This window comes from Calidris pugnax, unplaced genomic scaffold (assembly GCF_001431845.1).
Source record: "Calidris pugnax isolate Ruff unplaced genomic scaffold, ASM143184v1 scaffold8, whole genome shotgun sequence".
In the NCBI taxonomy this organism is placed as follows: domain Eukaryota; kingdom Metazoa; phylum Chordata; class Aves; order Charadriiformes; family Scolopacidae; genus Calidris; species Calidris pugnax.
In genome coordinates this window covers 7,402,678-7,424,922 of record NW_015090830.1, presented here as the reverse complement: position 1 = coordinate 7,424,922, position 22,245 = coordinate 7,402,678, and positions in this window count along the sequence as shown.

Genomic DNA, 22,245 nt, shown 5'->3' with positions numbered 1-22,245 from the left:
CCAGGTATTGATACAGAACTTTAATAGACAGACAAAAGACACAGAAGCTCTTAAATGTGTTTTTTCCTCATTTGTAATTACTTCCACATTTGTAACTATGCTTTTAAAAGACAGCAGCAGCAATTTAAGTTAGAAAAATAATAACTCAGTAAAAATAAAAATAATATAAAGTATATATTATTTTATTAATATAATATAAGTATAAGACAAATAAAGTATAAACCCACAGTAAATTCACAGGCTTTTGATGAGATTTCCTTCAACTTCTATTCTATCCTGTCTTTTTCTTGCCTTAAGTTCAGTGGTCTGGTCATCTACTCTAATGCCTCTCTAAGTTCATTACGAAAACTCTAATGGGATTTCTTTCTTAAAACTGCTCACAACAACATCTAGAGTTTTTTTTTTTTTTTTTTTAAAATCAATCTCAGAAGCCCAATTCTACATGGCCACATACTCCTTCGATCCTATCAGTAAGCTCTGAAGCAAGATCTTTTATTTTCTTGCCTTCCCTCAGGTTGCTTGGTTTACTACAAAACATAACTTCAGTTACTGACCAGTAGGTAGGTAGGTCACTCACCTCCCTCTCTGCTTTCTAAAATGCCCCCTATCCAAATGAATGAAATGGTAAGGTCCCTAATATTATGGACAAGTGTTAGGCATCCCAAAACAGAAATGGGAATGAGATTAACATGCTTGCTCAAATATGGCTCTAAAAAAACCTCAAAGCATTTGTCAAATCCACTGTTTGGGTTTTTTGGTCCCATCTAGTCATAACTTAAAAGGATAAGCTAATAAAACAAATTTTAAGAAAAGCAGCCAAAGAATAGTTTCTGGGTTTAGCATATCATCAATAGGCATTTTGGTTGTTCTAATCTCTCCCATTTGTACTGTCTTTTTGCATATCACCAAGATGCAACCCTGTATACCACAACGAATTGTGGCCAGGATATCCATCATAAATCATTCCTAGTCTCATCGTATTTCAATCTATACAAAGAAAAATGGAGCTAGAAATCAGGAAGAAGTTTATCCTTTTAACTATCCAGAACTGTACCACTGAAATAAAATCAATTTAACAGATTCAAATCCAATTGTACTCAGTGATTTGTAGATCTCATTGTGGTTGGCTTTGCTCCAAGATATCTAATCGACATTGAGGATTTGGGTGTTTGGGGTGTGTGGTTTTCTAGGTGGATTTTTTTGCAAGTGAAATCACTGTGGCCCTGCCATACTTTTCAAACCTTCACCACTCTGGCTCTGTCTTGAAGTCACACAGCAGTAGCATGAATTGAGTGAATTATCACAGCTACATACCTCCTGCAAGTAACCATTACAAAAAAGGATTCTCTTTTTCCTCTTTGTTTTCTTACTTCAAATAAGCCACCTTTCACCATTTCACTTTGCTACAGACAATTCTGAGAATCACACTGGGTAGAGTTTTGCCATTTTCCCATTAAAGCACACCAATCTATATTTTAAATTTATTCCTCTACAGGAACACAGTTATTCTTGGAGGCATTTCAAAACTATCTGGTCAGCTGAATGAAACACAAGTTTCCTATTTCTGCAGCTGTGATAGCAGGATAAACAGCTGGCACAAGTGAGGGAACTACCAGCTAACAGAGAATATGTTTTCCATTGGTTTTCAGTTTGCTTTATTGTCAATAGTTTTATGGTTCCTTGGCTGTTGCAAGAGCAGAGGGGAAAGGTACACAATCCCATAAATAAAGTCAGACAAAAAACACCTTAAGATGACAAGTACCTAACTCTAAATTTTGTGCTGGAATAGTCCTTTATTCAAGTGATATTAAACAAACAAACCCACACAGATGGGAATTCACTTCTTTTGGTAATGATTTTCTGCTCTCACTTATTTGAGAGACTATTTCTGGAATACAACTGTAAGGGATGAAGTTATGACAATGTAGTTATTTTCTATACAAGACATAACAATCACTAATTCTTCTGTAAATATGTATTTACTAGCAGGAACTACAGGTATGAACTACAGCCTTGAAGTGGATAATCTATGAGCATTCACATGATTAGTCAGTTTCACTGACGAGTAATTTCCGAAACTATATCTTGCTTGCAACTCTTTGACAGACTATCTGAATTGGAGTGCTGTCATGTTAATGAACTCAGATAATAACAGATGGAAGGATATTACATTTTTAAGAGAATGAGTTCCTTGGTAAATAACATTGTGTCATCAGTTGTGAATTTCTGCATAGGAGTTAAATCACCAAGACTTTTTGCCTTTTTTTTTTTTTGTAAATAATCTATGAATAATTATGTGATGCATTGGAATTTACCTGTAAAATCCACATTCAGGAAGGATACAACCCTCATGTTGAAAATTATCACAGCAGTGTTTTCCAAGCCTTAGCCTACTGTTTACTAGCAATTTCTAATAAGGATACTATCAACACCACATATGTTAAACTGCAGACTTAAAAAAAAAAAAAAAGAAGATTAAATTGAAACAGTAGGGGTATACAGCTCAGTGATCATGTAATTTGGGCATATCACCAGTGAGAAAACTCAACCACAGTTGGAACTGGTTGTTCCAACTCCACCTATTTTAGGAGCTAATTCAGAATCACCTCATGGGTGTTGAGAAGTAACTCACTCAATATTAGCTTTCAACAGAACAGAGTTTAGAAGCAAAGTGTAGCATTTGCACTTATAAATATAGGAATCTTGAGTAAAAGTTGGTGTCTAGCTATATCAGTTACTATACACATAATTTCTGGATCTGTATTTGGAAGATGCTAAAAAAAACTGTATTGTTTTCAGAGACAAGCTGTAAGAATTACCAGTGATTTGAAATAGCTAACCTTTGGTAAGACAACAAATAAAAATCTATTTACTGTAGTGAAGGCTTCATCCCAGTCAAAATTTACACAAAACTACTTTAATAGAGTAGCACATCATGTGGCAGATGAAGACATTATGAGATACAGCAGAAGAAGGCTTGGGAGGCACCATTATAAAATCTTTTCTCTTTATCTTTACATGTTGTCATTAATCCTTGGAGCTATTTACCTGGAGTTTTGTGAATTCTCTGACACTACAAGCCAAAGCAAAGACAGAATATTGTTCAGAAAGACAAGTTCTACCTTCATGTTGCCACAGACCAGACAGTGCAGAGACTCCCCTGTAGTCTACCACTTAGACAACTCCATTTGTTCCTCTGTAAAATTTAAGAACTAAGTCATTTGAATTAGACTAGCAATTTTTTGAGGTTGTGTTTATTTTGAGTTACCTAGTGCTTTTTTCCCCAATGAATGGCATAGTATCATACTGTTCCTAAACACGTTTAGGTGTTTGCTGAATCTTACGTGTATTTCCTTTTAAAATACAGTACTATCCTCTGAAGTCTCAATCTGGGTAAGTAATACTCCCATATAAACGGAGTCTTTCCTCCCAAGAAGGGCAATGAAATCATGGACATTTTTTTGTCCAGAATTTGTCTGAGAAAACAAGTCAGGGTTTGTTTTTCTGTTTGGGGAAGATTCAAATGTGATTGATTTAAGACACTGATCTTTAAAATGCTTCTAATAATTTGAGAGCTTTTTCCACCCATCTGGAATAATAATAATAGTTTATTAGCATTTATTATTTATATATTTGTATCTTTTGCTTACACACACCCCCCTCCCCCAAAATAAGAAAAGGTATACAAAACAGCTAAATTCTATTACTGTCATGTCGACGTTTTCTTTGACCAGTCAAAACTGAAGATATTAATAAAATCAAAGATCAAAATCTCCAAAATTAGTTCATTTATTCAAGGACTTGCATACTTTGCTGCTAAACATTCTAAATTACATTTAAGTTTAAAATGCACGCCTTAGTGGGGGTTGCTTTTACTAAATTCAGGCTTTTACAGAGAAGTTTAATAGCTCAATATGATTTTTGAGAGAACTAGATCTAATTTCACAAATCCAATTATTTTTTGTCTATGGTCTGAAAATCATGATCTCTTTAAAAACAGTCACTCCATACTCTTTTCAGTTGCTCTGCCACAGAACAGGAAACACTTTTTTGCATTTACATACACATTATTTTCAGACTAGAATCATGGGGTTATTCCCATGGTAGACAGAAATCCCACAGCAGAAGATATTTTCTTGTAAACAAATTTCTCTACTTTGGTTGGTTGCAAAAGGCACTTAATGATGTTTGATATTCTCTTTCCTTGTCACCCATGTTTCCTATGACTATGTTTTGTAGAACCACAACTCTTTGCAGCATGCTGTTTTAAAAAAAATCAGCTAAAAACCTCCCCTCAAATAGTCATACTCCCAAGTGCAGCTGGAGCAACATATTATTAAATTAGTTCATTGAAACATTTAACTTATGACCCCATATTATACAAAATTTCTCTAGCATCGGTCTTCAAGCCTGTTTGCCTTTTCCCACCCTATAAAGCAATACTGCATGTAAGGAGAGGATACACAGCCTCCCAACATATTGACCCTTAATTTAGACTTTGTTTGAAGCACTACCCTGCTCACAGTCCTCCCTAAAGGCCTTTGCTAATGAGTATAAACCACACATCTCCCAGCCACAGAGCATGAATGGGCAGTCACAAGAAAGCCAATTTTTAATTTAATCCAACAGCCCACAGGAAAACAAGAAGCATGCAAAACAATTCTGCATTGTATTTACAACCTGGAATGTCAATCAAGACATCAGCAAATTACGACAAAGATTACCCGACTTATTTATCAACCTAGTATCCCTGGCAATGGGCAAACTGCATTATTTGAGGAATCATTGCTTTGCACTGTGTATAACATAGCTTTGTAGTACTTTTGAGGTGCTAGAGGCCATTGTGTTGTTCCCTAAAGCAATAGAGGTAGCAGAGCTAATTTTCTCTTGACATAAGAAGTAACAGATTTCTCATCAGGGAAGTGTAATAAGTTACTACTTTACCCTAAGGCAAGATATAGTTTAAACCAGCAACAGCAAAACCCAATCCTCGCCACTCAAAATCACAGCAAACCAAAATCTCGTGGTGAACTTGCAAAACAGATGATGACAATGAGTTGCATACTAAAGAAAAGCATTTGACTGAAAATACTAAGCACATAAATCCTCTTGAGGATTAGTTTGAGACCACTTATTCAATTATAGTCTAGAAAAATAAATATGTGCAAATGAAACTATAGGTGCCACCAATACTAAAAGGGTCAGACTATCACAAAGAGTTGGATAACTTTGAGAACTTGTGCAATGTAAATCATGATTAACTAAAATGTTCTTGCAGTCTAACTCCAAACACCTATAGTAACATAACCTTACAATCCAGTGGGTATATATATTTTAAGCAGAGATAAGTATGCACCAGGCCAGGAAACTACTAACAGAAATGCAAAAATTGTAGGTCTTGGAACACTGTGTACAATTCCGGTAATTTGTTACTCAGGAACAATGAGCTCGGACTGGAAAACAATCTGGGAAGAGCTAGTAAGATCATCAGGGACACAGAAGCATTTAATCACATGAAAAAGGCTAAAAGACTTTATCTTGATTAGCTTAGTGTGTATGCAATAGCTTACATACAAAGAACCGTGAAGGAAAGTAAGCTGTATAGATCTATAAAAAAAAAAAAAGAAAAGAAAAAGACATGCAAACTCTAGACTGATACTTTTATCAATGCCATATATACAAATTTCAAAGAAAACTACTGGTTATTAGAAGCCATTAGGAATCCTGAGATATGTTGTCAAAAGAAGTGGAAGGAACTAATTCTAAAATGCAGCTTGTTACACATACTTTCAAATGATGATGCAGTAACCTGTATCATATCAAACTAAATAACTAAAAAAAAGCCTAAATTAAAGCTTTTGTCCCAAGTCTTGTTACCATTGGGCTGCCTTTTTGTAAGCACTGCAGACAAATCCATTTTCTCTACCTTAGGGTGGAGTGCAGAAAGCTAATCTCAATAAGATAATTCTAATTAGCCCACAGCTTACTTCAGTGTTTCATCTCCCAGAAACATGAGGAGCTGTGAGTGGCATCTGTAACTGTCTAACACCTAATTAAGCAGGCATAAGTCTGTTAGAACCTTTGGGAGATGGTAATTTATTAGGAAATGAATAGAAGCAGCTCCAGAGAGCCGTGGCCAGATATATCACTGGTTTATCGAACTAAATAAAAATGACACAAAGTGGGGTTTTTTCACTGGAATTAAACACACACATTGGAGTTAAGGAAAAACAAAACAAAAAAAGAAAAATGAAATAAGAATGATGTTAAGCTGGAAAGCTGGAACATAGCCATCACCTACTATAAAAGCAAGGGTTGAATGTAAAGAGCAAAAAATAATAATAAAAAGTCAAGCAAGACAAATTACAGCACAATTCTCCCATTAACAGATTTTAATCTGTTCTTTGCTTATTTGTTTGTTGGGGTTTTTTTTGCTATAAACCAGTATCCAGTTTCTGCCAACATCTTAAGACATGAAAATGCTCAGCAGCAGCAAGATTTAAATAAGCTGGAGTTCTTAACTGAAATAAAAAACAAGTCTATTTTTTCCCCTAACCACTAAAAACTTTCTTAAATATCCAATTAACTATTTACACAACACAACTCAGTGAGTAATAAACACCTCAGATTTTTCCAGATACCTTAACAAATTTCTAAGCTAATAGACCTAAGAATTAAGTTAAATGAAGATAGTTTCAGAAGCAAAGTGAATATTTTTCAGAGTTCAGCACATTCTTGAAAAGGCAGAAAATCTATCTTTTAGAGTCCATAGTTCATAAATGTTTTTTCCCATCCATCTAAGTCCCTTCTACAAAGGGAAGCTTGGAAAAAAAACCATCCCAACAACCAAGTACTAGAAAAAGATACTTCTTTTGTCACTTGTAAAAGTTGCAAATGGGGCAGAAATGTTCTCACACTGAAAATATCCTTTGTAGCATTAACTAGAGAGGTCCTGGCAGGCCATAACATAAGGCAAAATAACACATTTCCAAACATAGGAATGCAATGGCTGGAATGCAGGAAAATAAACACTGAGGGTGTGCATTTGCACAATAATTTGATTAATGGATGAGAATAAAAAGAAGCCCATAAATTGGTTGAACTCCTCTTGCAATCATAAAAAATATCACTGGTTAAGCATATACTTAGTTGAATGGTAGTAATGACATGATGAACTTTCAGCTGAGCTTCTGCCCTTCCTATATATATCAAATCTCATTCTAGATTATTAACATTTAGGGAGTAGTATTTCCAAAAGACTAAACTGTCACAGTCCCTTCTAAAGCGAATAAAGAAGAATTGCTTTGGCTGGCAAACCAAAACTGTGCAGGGCAAGACTACTAAGGTCTTCAACTATGTTATAGGAAAAATACTGTCTTATTCACAACAGCTGTTAGTAACTTTCAGGAACATAAGTTCAGTTGTATGCACAGCTTCAAATTTAAGCATCACTGTACCAGACATACAATCACTTGGAAACTTATTGTAGCTGGAATCTGTATGCTCGAGTCGGTGGAGTTAAGGGGCTGGAATTAAATTTGCAAGTATTATCTAACCTCACAGCATGCTGGCTGAGTGGTTATATTCAACAAATCATTATGATTTCATCAAATATAACATGAAGTATGTCCAGTAAGTATTAAAAAAATTATAAATAAAAATCTACAAGCGCCTCCAAGTCACGCTTCTGGAGAGCGGTAAGGGTTAAGACTAAGTACCCTAGTAAATCCAAAAGGCATGACATCTGATAGGAACTTATCAGAGCTGCTCAACAATTAAAACTGAAAAGCACATGCCTCCTGCAATAGAATTGCTTAACAAAATACAGAATCCATCCCCAAACACCTTGCAATGGAACAGATAAAGGACTTGAAACAAGAATGCCAAAGATGTAGGACTGTTGGTCCTGCCAACTGTTATTAGAGATAATAATAATAATAAAAAAGGTGGTCAGAGACAACTTATAAAGAAACATACTTCCACTGATATTCAGAAATGCTTTGAAGATACACACTGATGTTTCGATACTACACTAAATTCCCAGACAATTCTCTTAAGTACCCATTTATCCTTTTCCCATTTTCATAGGTCCCTTCACAAAAGTTGAATGTAGTTTTAATTTCTCACCTTAACTATGCAGAACCAGTCTTTCTTCTGCCCTGCTTGTATCCCTTAGATTTCTTTCTGTGAAGTCTTTTTACCCTTTACTTCTAGCACAACAGTCTGTTGCTTTCCATGCTAGATCAACTTGCTTGATTCATCCATGTGGCACACAGGACAGAAAAATACCATCTCTCATGTTAGTGTCTGGCATTTTACGGTTTCCTTCAATTCACCCAGAAAGTAACCAAGAGCAAAGAAGTTTTTCCTCTTTATTAATACAGTGTCCCTTACGGGGCAGAACATTGATACATTATCACTGCCACAATTCCCTGCTGTGACCTTGGATACTCTTCTTGACAAAGACCTATCATGGTTATTAGTTTCCCTGCTCCCACCTCTAGACCTGTCTGTCATGTTCAGAGTGATTTCAAAATATAAACACAAGCGTAGTTCTTATCTAGAAGATTACCTGAAAAGTTTAAATCCCCTTCACTAGATTAAGAAATTAGGTGCCTTTGTTTGTTTGCTTTAAGAGATTAGTGCCTTTCTTCTTAGGTGGAAGCCAAGCCTAACCATAATCTTTATTTTCATATTTAACATACATACAAATTCAGATGTGCTTCCAAAAGACTTGAAGATGTGCCATAACCATTTCTGATTACAATTTACTCCCTTATTACTGTAGAGTTAACACTAGCTCAGCTGAAATGACACATAAATTTTACAAATTATTGGTAAAATACCACTAAAAAACCCCCCAAACCACAAAAGTTATGATGACAAAGTGAAACCAGTTCTCACTGTACAGCTAAGTCCATATAAGACTTCAGCTTCTGAATTTATTCAGCATAAGAATGTACGAACACCAAACAGCACAGATAAAATTTACTTCTCAATTGATATTGTCTCAAGTAAAGTTCTGGGTGATGTAAAATATTAATGTTAATATTTCTATTTCTTCTTGCATCCGTTGAGAAATTTTAGGAGAAATGTTAGGATTCTGATGGTACAATTTCCATTGGTTATTCCTTTTAAGATCATTAGATATTAATATAAGAAACAATAATTTTATGAGATAACCCAAAGTAAGTTCGGGGGAAAATAATCGTGTGCAATGTAATCTGTTTATTCAGTTCTTTGTTCAGTGACAAAAAAACCCACAAAAACAAAAAACAAACCCAAACATTTCAATGAACTTCCAGTTTCATTTTAAGAAAAAAATCCTTTTTAGCTGCTTTTTTTTTTCACTTAAGAAAAGTTCTCTCACCCATGTGAGAACTGCAGTAGTGAACCTACGTACCAAAAAAATGCATTTATTGCCTTCCGTTTAATAGAAGAAAAAATTTAAGAAAAATCAAGATTCATCATTCTTTGAGGAAGAAAATAGTCTAGTTTTATCCTCAGTTCACATTTAACTCTTAACTCAATAAATCTTAATATTAAAAGTCAATACTGGCTCATTAAAGAAATTTTGCAATTCTGGATGATGATTCCACTCTTCCTGTATGTGTTTTTTTTCCATGAAATACACATTACCCTTGACACATAGGCCTCCTGTGCCTAACTTAAGTACCATTTCAACATGCTATTAAATGCATGTCTAATATTTAAGCATGTGTATTAAACACTTTTTTGGTAAAGTGCTGCCACACGCACTTGTTTACAAAATCATGGCCCTAGTTTTATTCCTGTTTGAAGGCAGTTGTAGTTACAAAATGCGATTTATGTTGCTAGGCAGTAAGACCATAAGCACCTCCTGCAATAACAGTAATGAACGATAACCTTGTTAAAATTTCTGAAAGAAAAATAGTTGTGTGATCTTCAGATTTATTACTGCACTGGCAATTACTCTCATAAGTATTTACTAGACTTTGTAGCAAAAGTGAATCATCGCAGACCCTGTGTCAATATTTTACATTCACTGCAAAAACCTCTAGACTTGGTGCCATGAACATCACTGGCAATTCAACTGTGCTTTAACCCTGCTGATTAAAGCAATTAGAACTGACTTTTGCTGGCTCACTACCAGGTTTTTATGTTTGCTGATCTCCCCTTTGGGCATAATGCTTTAACCCTTATGCACACACAACAGGAATTACTTGTACCATGGATTATGATTATTCATATGCAATAAGGACTGAATCTACAACACTTTCTCAGGTATTCCATATAGAGTTTGCAGATTCAGGTTCTTCTTCTAGACAGGAATTTCTTGGGTTCTTTTAAATGACATTTATATCTAGAGAAAGAAAACTAAACTCTGTAATGAAATGAGTGATATCCTGGCTATTGCCTAAAGAGTAGGATTATAATTAAGAAAGGATGTTAGATTTCCCTTTTAAAATAGACAGTGTTTATAATTACCCAGAGAAGGCTACAAATGAGAGGCAGTCAATCTATAAATTAATGGACAACAACTCACAGGATTAACTCCTTTCACTTTTACTGCCATGCTTGAATTTGTTGTCCTTAAGAAATAACTTAATTAGCTAGTAGGAACCAGAAATTCAATCATTGCTAATTAGTTTATTGGCTAGTAATAAACATTAACAGTAACATACATCTCAATCTAGTGTTTTAAATTTGGCATTTTATCTCTCTCTCAAATCCACAGCACTGCAGATGAACTCTTCCCTTCTGTTTCCCGTATTTACATTTGCAGAGGCTAAAGGGATGGTATGTACTTTAAGAATTCTATATTGACACACAACTCCTGGCTACACAAGTTAAAGAAAAAGAAAAGACGACATGAAGCAGCAGCAACAACAATACCTTCCCCTTCTTTTGAGATTAAAAAGAATCTTTAAGCATGACTGGAAATAACACTCAAGGAGGATCAGAGGATAGTGTCTGTATGTAACTAACAAAAGAACCTGCTGGGATGAAGCGCTATGAATCTCATAGCTACTCTCCTTCCACAGCACTATAGCTACACGGATACAGTTGCTCCTCTACTCTCCCTTTTTAGGGAAGGGGGACCAGCAGAATAACACTGCTTGCAAGGATCCAAAGAGATAGATACATATCTACATCCGTGCATTCAGATGGTTATAAAAAAGCCTGTCAATTGCCTTGCTCATTTCGGCACACCTCAGAGGCATAGACAAGGTGGCTCATTACACCAGGTGCAAGTCTGCCCTCCCAGCTGCATGCTGCATCAAATTCCCACCTCCCTGCATCATCTTCTCTGGTTATTAGAAAGCCAGTTTGGAATGCCTTTTCTTTTGGTGAAAGTTTTTCACCCATGCCTTTCTCCTCACCCTTTTCCTGTGTGCCAGGCAAGGCAAAATCTCTCCACCTCTTGATAGGAACTTGAATACCTGCTCCTGTTTAACAATGTTGTTCTCAACAGGTATCTGCACATGGGCTGCACATTTATCTTAAAGGAAAATATCATAAAAGAACGAGGTAGATCATGTGATATTTTCTGAGTATTCATTTTGGTTTTAATGCTTTAAACAGCAGTAGAAATAACAGAATTCTGTAGATACTGCACATACATAAATGAACAAAATAAATACATAAGATATCTTGTCCTCCAAGAAGCTTGTATTTTTGCATCTGTGCCATACAAATGGCTTTCCTTTCTATGGCATGACATAAGGGCATGAAGATGACTAAGGGCTTGGAGCATCTGTCGCAGAGGGAAAGGCTGAGAGAGCTGGGATTGCTTAGCATCAGAAAGCTCAAGGGGAATCTCAACGTATTTAAGTACTTGAGAAGACAAAGAAGAGAGACTGACTCTTCTCATTGGTATCCAGTGAAAGGACAAAACATAACAGACTGTATTGGGTTTCTGCGGCAAGGTTTTGGTAATGGGTGGGCTACATGGGTGACTTCTGTGAGAAGCTGTTAGAAGCTTCCCCCACCTTGTCTGATAGAGCCAGTGCCAGCTGGCTCCAAGATGGAACTGCCACTGCCCAAGGCTGAGTGAGTCAGTAACAGTGGTAGCACATCTGTGATAACATATTTAAGAAGGGGGAAAAGTTGCTACAGAACAGCAATTCAGTTGAAGAGAGGAATGAAAAATATGTAAGAGAAACAATTCTGCAGGCACCAAAGTCAGTGAAGAAGGAGGTGAGGAGGCGCTCCAGGTGCTGGAGAAGAGATTCCCCTGAAGCCTGTGGTGAAGATTATGGTGAAGCAGGCTGGCCCCCTAAAGCTCATGGAGGTTAATAGTGGAGCAAATATCCACCTGCAGCCCATGGAGGACCCTCCACCTGAGTAGGTGGATGTGCCCAAAGAAGGCTGTGACCCTGTGGGAAGTCTGCACTGGAGCAGGCTCCTGGCAGGAGCTCCAGAGCTATGGAGAGAGGAGCCTATGTTGGAGCAGGTTCTGTGACAGGACTTGTGATCCTGTGGGGGACCCACATGGGAGCAGTCTGTTCCTGAAAAACTGCACTATGTGGAAGGGAGCCAAGCTGGTTGTTCATGTAGAACTGTAGCCCATGGAAAGAACTCACGTTGGAGAAATTCATGGAGGACTGTCTCCCATGGGGGGGACCCCACACTGGAGCAGGAGAAGAGCTTGAGAAGTCCTCCCACAGAGGGGGAAGGAGTGGCAAAAATGAGTGATGAACAGACCAAAATCCCTACTCCTCATCCCCCTGTGCTGCTAGGGAAGAGCAAGTAGAGAAAGTAGGGAGTAAACTTAAGCCTGGAAGAAGGGAGATGAGAAGCCCTGAGAAGAGGAGGGGGGAGGTGTTTAAGCCTTGCTTCTGTTTCTCATTATTCTACTCTGGTTTGATCGGTAATAAATTAAACTATTTTCCCCAAGTCTGTTTTGCCAACATTGATAATTGGCGAGTGATCTCTCCTTATTCTTATCTTGACCCACAAGCCTTTCATTATGTTTTCTCTCTGCTGTCCAGCTGAGGAGGTGGAGTGATAGAGGGGCTTTGGTGGGCACCTGCTGTCCAGCTAGTGTCAACCCACCACACAGGCAGACGCTGAAATAACGGAGAACTGCATCTAAACATTTTAAAAAACAAAAATGAAACAAAATAAAAACTCCAGACCTTTTGCTGCAACAGTGATCGAATAGTGGAACAAGGTGCCCAGAGAAATTATGGAGTCACCTTTAAAACCCAACTAGACACAGTTCTGGACAAGTAGCTCTAGCTGGCCCTGTTTAGGGGCAGGGATTAGACAAAATGATCTCCAGATATCCCTGTCAACCCCAGCCATCTTTGCAAAAAGTATTTGAAGATACTTCTGGAGTAGCAACTTATAAATGAAAAGCAAACTAAAGAAATTTAGTTGCAGAAGGCTGCTATAATCTTTTACCTGTTTATATTTTTTATTCAGAAATACGTGCAGTATAGTCGTAAATAGAGTATGTTATTACTCTGTTTATCCTCACAACACAGTTGGGAGAAAGAGCTAGCTAGTTCTAGCCACAGTTTTGGGTGAATTCTTAAATTATACATTCTCCAATGCCTAAGAACACAGAAATACTGTATTGCAATGAAGAAAACAATAAGTTTGATTTCTTTTGATAATCCAAAAAGGTATTTGAAAAGGTCTAGACAGTTCAATGCAAAAAGTAAGGCACAATGAAATTACATTCCTACTTTTGTTTGTACACGGAAAAAGTAAAAATGTCACTTTGGCTAAGTTAAAAATGGTCTCTCATATTGTAAAAATGTTATCAAACCAGAAGAATAAAAAAAAAGGTCAAGTTCATGACTGGATGCTTCACTGCATCTGTTTCCACATGGACTTGCCATTTTATTGAAAATATCAAGCCCATAGATCAAGGTTCCATAGAAGTGAATTACTAAACCTGATAAGAAAAACCTATCTTAAAAAGTTTGAAGGTTGTCACAGCACAGGTTAATTGTTTCATTACCCACGAAAAAGGGCAAAACCACCCCAAACATTTTCTCCTCAAAAAGCATTATTGATAGCACTGAACAAAAAGGTGAATTGAAAGCCACACAGGGAATGTAGAGAAATACTCAGAAAAACAATAATAAAATAGAGCAGTGTCAAATACAACACTTGTTTATAAATATCAGCCCTTTGGCTTGGGAAGTTTAATTAGTGTATTCAGATCTCATTAGATTTTGCTTCTTTGGCTTTTTTTTTTTTCTGGCAGTATGGCCTCAAGTCAGTGCAAATTAAGTACTCTGAGGGCCCCACGAGATTGAGTTCATAATTATTTCTCACCTTAACATCAGCTAATTCAGCTCAAAACAACCAAAACACGAGAAAGAGAAGAGCACGTTCAAAACAGCCTCATTTGAATGCACTAAAAGTTGTTTATGGGCATGCCTAAAGTGTCAGGCATCTGGCTCAGAAGTTGTAAATAACATATGCTTGCTATGAGTTGTATCAGAGGCATAGTTTGAGATAAGGCAGAAAAAGGATAATGTAGTTTGTCTAGGGCATTGGTGTATACTAAGACTCAGACTATGCAAATATTTAAAAACGAGGAAATTTTGATAAGAGTTGTGCTTTACTTCTGCATTGTTTTCTTGTTTGGGGCAAAAGTGATTTTCTTTTTTTAATTATAAACGGCAGGAACTTATCATACAGTGCAAACTTTAGCAATGACCAAGTGCATATGAGGGAAGTTTATGTATTTCCGTTTCCTAGATCACGAGGTCTCGTACACAGTGCTTTGTACATACCTTAGCCATTTGGTACATGAATGATGTTACATTATTTCTAGTAGTTTCAGTTGTGTACGTTCTGCTGCAGCCACTATGAACTTAAACACATTTTCTATTATTTTTTCATTTGAAAAGTAGATACCTAATACAAAATGCTCGGTACACTATCAGATAGAACAGGAATAGAAGACAATAACCTTGAGTGTTTCGGGATGTGAAATAATAAACTTTTACTTTCATTGGTGAAAACCAACACAAGTCCTCAAAACACTGTTCCACTCCAAGTTATTCTAAATAGGAATGGCATGGAATTTGTCCCTTGGGAACAAAAAGATCAAAACAGCACAGGAATGGCTTATGTCCCCTTAGACAAGCGTTAACCACAGAAGAATACAAGGGTGAAGTTCAGTTCCTCTGCTAACATATCTCTAAAGGAGATACATCTACATCAGATCCAGTGCTATGAAAATGAGTAAAAGAAATCTAGTGTATTAGATGTTGACATTTAGCCTCTACAAGGGCAGAGTAGTCAAATTTAGTGCACTCTTGATGAAAACACTACTGCTACTTGTTGCTCTTTTTTAGGATAGCAGAAATAGCTATGCTACATCATTACACATAGGCACAGAACCAGGCTCGGAGTCTGCAAGAGAACATGTAACAATTAATAGCAAGATTATCCCACTCCAAAAGTTCATCCCAGCCAATGAAGGAGAAAACCTTGATTTGCTAAATCTTAGTTTCATTTAGCTAAACCTGAATAAAAATGTGTCATCTATAGTTGTTTTACAGGAAGAGGATAGTTTTGTTGGTTTTGGTTTGTTTGGGTTTGGGGTTTTTTTGGGTGAGGGACAAAATAAGGGACAAAAGCACGGACTCAAGCCTGAAGTTCTTTCTCCAGGAGCAGAATACACTTTAAGTCAGAGAAAACTCATCAACAGAATTATAGATGCATCTCATGCCTGCATCAGCCACAGAAGGATGCATCTAGATCACAGAAGTTTGCACCGTTTAATTATTTAAGGTAGCATTAAGAAGGGTCTGCTACTGAGAGATCAAATCCCACTAAATTCATTAGGAATCTAAGACCGAACAGCTTACAGGATCAACTCTTTCTCTTGATAAGCACATATGAAGGAAAGCCTGCTACAATCACAATAAAGGAGTTAGGAGAGCAACTATATTCGTCGTAACAATATTTCCTCTGTTTTAAACCAACCTGTTTCACCACACTTCACAAGAATTGCAAGCCTCAATGACAACATAATTGGTTACCTTTACATCCTCTCCAGCTGCGATGGGTCACCACAGAAGGAGGATGCACTGCTACATGAGTTTGGGTGATTACCGGACACCTATTATTTTTGGGCCATGTTTAAGTAGTACAGTACAAAGAGTTAACAAATCACAGTTTTGCTAAAGCTGCTGGGCTGGAAAGCTGCCAAGCTGGAGAGATGTAAATAAACAATTTACAGAACCTTTATTTAAGGAACACTACAAAATTGGAAACAAAAATGAAGATACACACACCTTTGCAGCATAAGTTTGTAAACAAGCTTAGACTATGCCATCCAAAAGCTCTGTTGGAGAATTAACAAAACATGAGGTCATAGCACTAACTGGACTTTCTCTTATGCATGCACATGGGCACGTGCACACACAATTAGGAGAACGATGCTACTTACTGGAAATAAGGTGAGTGCTTCCCTGAGACCCTCTTACTCTAGCTTGAGGTAAAAAAGAAGTGCATAAATTGCTGGAACAGTTTTGCAAACACAAAAAAAATACAAATAATGATTTTGTCTTCTGCTATACAATTTCTACTATATACAGGACTGTAGAAAACCTTATCTTTCTATTGCAAGAAACATAACAGAAGGGGAAAGGGAAATCCTTCACCAGTATTTCTTCTTCTCCTAAAGAAACAATACGCATAATCTCAAAAACTCTTGTTAATCACATAAGCAAAACGGATGCCAACATCATCTTCTGAGGCAAGCCTCCCAAACACACCCCAAACAATAAAAACAACAGCTTATCTCAACTTCACTAGTTTCTGTCAAAAACTATGATATATTTCTAACATTGCAGGGACTAAGTTATGTACAGAATATTATTCAGATTTCATGTTCACCTTCAGTCCACATTAATCTCCAAAGTCTCTCTATAAATCAATAATGCATTGTTAGTAGCACCAAAATTTCTTAGGTTGTTATGATGTAAAGTTTTGGTAGAAATAAAAAGACTTTTCAGGTTGAAAAGCAAGTTACATTACTAAAAAATACTGTGAACAGTTAGATGAAGACTATCTAAAATATTTAATCTATAACACAGATCAAAAAGTCTTTGTTATACTGATGGAAGTGACAATACTGCCCCTACTTGAGATATCACTCTAGCATAAATGCACACAGACAACTTGACACCCTGTGCTTCATACAGCACAGCCACTTATCCCACCTACCTCTTTGTACCACTTGTACATCTCATGAGGCAGACAGAACAGTGCAAAATCTTACAAGGAGTAGCCCCTTTATGGTTTGCTGAAAGTGACTTGGGATTTCTAAGTGCATGGGACTGTCTGCATTTACGCTGCCTATAGTGGTCTCTGGAGCACACTTAACCGAAATGCACAAACTCCAGTAATAACAACTAGTTTTCTATATTTACATATAAATACTAGATTTTACTATTTAACATATGTATCGCTAATTCATATACAATACATGTAAAAAATAGGTAATTATCACCAGATTATTTTACAGTCAAAAATATTCATGGTCATAATGGTTATTGATCCATTAAAATGCAAATAACTAAATCCCTTTACCCTTCATGCTTTAAATCCTTCTAACGTGAATAAAGGACAGAAATGATGGGTTCATTCCAATGCTAACTGGAGAATCATCTTTAATGGTAATAAATGTATTTTTAATTACATTTAAATATCACAGTGTTAACAGTAAGAGCCCAATCCAGTCTCTTACAGTAAGAGACTACCAGTTTCAATGTTTCATAACTGAGATAAAGTAGATCTAGCTATTTGCTGCATGGTAAACTGCACATTACCCTTACTACTTGGGTCTCTTCAATGGAGCTGAAAAGCTTTGGTTTCCCTGTCTTTCTTCCATCTGTTCAACACTTTCTTTACTGCTGGAAACTTTCAGAGGCTTTTTCTCAGAGTGTCTTTTTGGTTCTGCTATTTGACAGCTCATGGTAACTACACATAGCCATAACCCAAAGACTGACACACCTGATGGAACAATGTTATTAAATAACCAGTCATTTCCATTACTAAACAGCAGATCTTACTTAAAAAGGAACACTCCCTATGGATTGCCAGCATTTAAAAACAACCCAAACATCCCAATCCTGTTTTACTGTGTTTACATGACATATCTGCCCATAAAGACCTCAAAGTCAGTGCACATAAACCTGTTAGACCTAGATCAAGCTCCTCTTGGACAATAACATCCCTATGAACTGTGCTGTTCATATTGTTCTCATGCACTGAGCCCACACTGAGGGGTAAGCCTAAATGGTTTAACAGTCACACATTTTGGTTTTTTAATGCTCAAGACAGTGAGACAAAATCATTCACAGGATGCACACTCGCTGCTCCAGGACACACCAAGCATCCAAGTTGGAAAGCTGGACTCTATAGCAAAGTAAGGTCAGATCCTCTGTAGGACAATTCAGATCCTCAAGTCAGAAACCTGCCTGCCTCTCCACTGCCAGCACAGAAAGCCTTGCTGTCTCCTTTAGGCACGTACATAGGTGCCTAAGGGAGTAGAGAGTAATAGGGAGAAATAATACTTCTCTTTAGCAGCTAGGAGGTGAAACAGTTCAAGTTCCACCAGTATGTAAAAAACCAAAATATTCAGCCTGTAGGTGTGAGAAAATTGAGGTGTATTCATGTTGTTTGTGGGAAACTAAAAAGGTTACAGATAATAGTTCCCTTAATTCCTGAAACTGCATATTATCTTGCTACTAATCAAGAAACAAAAGGAAAACCCCCTATTTTTTTTACTAGGATTTCAGCACCTATTTCTGTGCTGCGCTGTGTCTTATGAAAGACAGATTGTTAAATATAATGACCTGGAACCAAAGAAGAAGTCAGGTAGCTTGAAAGTACTCAGTCTTCTATTAAAAAAAGCCCAAAGAGTAACAGGAAAAGAAAAATCTATCTCTGTGGTGACACAGTTTACAACTCCATCTGTGCTGAAACTTCATGGAAACAGACAAGCTGGAAATATTCAAACACCACCCAGTAATACGTCTGTGAAGAGTAGATGCTACCCCAGAAGGTGGGAGGGAGGAAGGGGAAAGAGCCCTTAGAATGCACTTTGTATTCAGCTGCAGTGGTTCTGCAGCTTAGGAAAATCTACGGCTTTTCAGGTGGTACCCTTGTATCTAAACGGTGCTTCCTGCTCCCAACCTCTCCCCCCAAGAGACAGAAGATAAAAATTTGCTCAAGGTCTGACTCTGCTCTTGTGAGAGAAACCTTGTTTGACATTTGAATGGAATAGATCACTTCAAGGCTGAGCAAAAGTTGAAGCAAATTATTAAGGGCATTGTTCAAATGCCTCTTCAACACTGACAGAAATAGGGCACTGACCACCTCTAAGAAGCCTGTTCTAGTGTTTGACCACCCTCTCAGTAAATAAATGCTTCCTAATGTCACATATAAGCCTCCCCTGACATGGCTTTGAACCATTCCCATGCATCCTGTCACAGGATACCAGGGAGAAGAGATTACCAATCACCAATCAGGTTCTTGCAAAGACACTTCTCTTTGCCTAAAAAAGTTAAGTTCCTCGAGAGACTACCAAAAATCAAACCCATATCCAATCCTTATCCTAATCTACAGCCACGTGGGCTGCATTCTCAAACCTTTACATGGAATCTTCCAAAGCTCAAAACGTCCCTCTAGATTAACTAAAAGGGGTGCACATTCAAAGTCATTGTCTAGCTATCTCCTCAATTTGAATTCAAAATGAGAACTTTTCAAGTGTTTTAAAAAGAATGACTTGTTAAGAAGCAATATAGAATTTATAGACAGTATCGTCTATATGACAACAAATTAGTTGGATTGGTGCAAACGGGAATGACATTTCTCTGATGAAATAATGGAATACAATAACCATGCAAAGGCTTCTGTACACATTATGCTTCTTAGTGTCTTGGGTAGCTTTTAATGTATTTGCAGGTGATGTTATATGATAGTATAGCCACTATGTTCTTTGGCAAACATCACATGAGTGCACTACTACCGTGCAATAGAATTTGGATTTTAAATCATTAATTTCATTTCAGTTTAAAGGAAATAATATTTTACTTGAGAGAAAATTCAAGAAGAGTTTATTTTCACGGTGTGTGTGTGTGTGTGTCCCATTTTTGAATTTAGTGAATCAAATCCAAACTTTGTTTACAATGGGCAAAGTCTGTAACAATACAGATATGGAAACCAGAATAATCTACATTTCAAAATAGCAATACTTCTGTAGTTGGTAATAGCATCAAAGAACAATTTATCTCCCCAGGAGCAAGGGATAAAGCACCAATTTGTTCTTTTGAAGAAGTTTGTAATGTAATGACCTTCATTACAAGACAGGAAATTCAGTGCAGCATAAAATATCTACTAATCGTTGTGTTCCTCTTGTCAATCTTTTGCCTTAAATCAAATCTCACTGTTCCAAGAAACTTCTACATTACAGTGAATATAAAATATACGCAATAAATGTTCTAGTTTGTGGCACTGGATTATAGGGTACTGAGTTTTCTGGTGAGCCAAAAAATAATAGGAGGGCTGTTCCACTTCACAAGACAATAATCCAGTTTGAGCAATAATTTATCAAACAGCTAACGCTAAGTTTCCAGGATGAATAGATTTTACTAATACGAACTATAATCTGGTCACATAACTACTGCCACAATTAAAATTATTATATAATAATATTCCAATGAGTTTCTTTCTTCCCATCTTAGTTTAAAATAGACCCCACTTTTTTTTCACTTGTTCAGCCTACAGCTGAAAGAGTAAAATGAAGAAAAGAAATTCTTAAGCTCAAAGTCCTCAAGGAGACAAAGATTTTAAACGAATGTTTTAGGATCCATATTGCTTGTAGGGTTTTGTTTTACGGAAATCTACATATTCAGACAGAAGAATAGACAACATGTGCCCATGTCAGTTTACTTTTCCCCATTCTTAAGACTTTAGTTTCAAGTTTGAGCTATACTTTATACAAATGAAACAAAACATTACTCATTTTGGAAATAAACCAAACATCCTCTGTTTGTCCTAGAAATGAAGCTTACCTCCATCATGATATCAAATATCTTTAATCTTTTTGAAACATCAGGTTCTTAAAAGGCCAGTAACAGCTAGGTGGAGAAAAAACCCACACTTTTATTTATTTCTGCAGAAGAGTAAAACAATCACATTATACACCGTGTGCTTCACAGAGAACAAGCTGCTGTGGTGGGTACGATCTCAGAAGAACCAGAGATGAAGTGTAATCTCCACAGCATCCTTGATTTTCCCTTTCACTCCCAACACAGACTTATTTTACAAAACTGACTCTTAGTAACAAGAAAAGATGAATTGATGAGTTAACTTCAGTCCCACGCTTCAGAAGACTTTCACTGCTATCACTTCTAATTTTAATTCCTTCAATAGATTCTTCTCATGCAGCTTGCCAGTTCTATTGGCATCAGAAAATGATGCATTAGACACTATGGGAAACAGGACAATGCACAGAAAGGAAGTCTATATGAGACTTTGTGGAGCTGTATGTCATTACCAACTGGAGTCCAGTCATTACCAACTACTTCCAAGCATACTTTCATAACTCATGTAATACATGGAAGAACAAGATAAATGTTGCCAGTGTATCTATTCATACTTCATTTTTCAATTTTCGGATACTGTTATTTTCTTGCTTCTTACAGGCATTTACCATTGAAAAGAAAATTCTCACGTGTTTTAAATGCAAGTCTGATGAATGACAAGAAATGTATTTTAATGCCTATCAAAAGCTCAAAAATAAGGAAATAGCAGCTAAAGTTTCCAGTGTACTATTGTAGTTGGTGCTCTCACCGTATACTGAACCCCTGAAAATTATCAGATGATCAAATGTAAGGTTGTGTTGAAAGAGTAAGTTTCAAAACATAACCCTCGACTAAGCCATGTTTCTTTACAGGAACGTGTATTGTGAAGCGTAAACAATATTCAGACACAATGCAACATTTAGAGATTCTATCCTTTCCAGAAGTGGCTGGATGTGATAAAGCATTGCAATCACTTCATTTGTGATGCAGACTTCAAAAGATTTAGTTCATATTCAAAAAAATGCTGCAGAAGACAACAACATTGATCCAATAGGAAAAGGAAAACTAATGTTGAAGTGAAGATGCAAAATGACATCTCAAAGGAATGATCTACTTTGCTATAGAGATCTAGCAAGATCCATTAGCGTCACATAAGTAAATGTAGTTGAAGCAGTCTTTAAAAAAAAATAAAAAA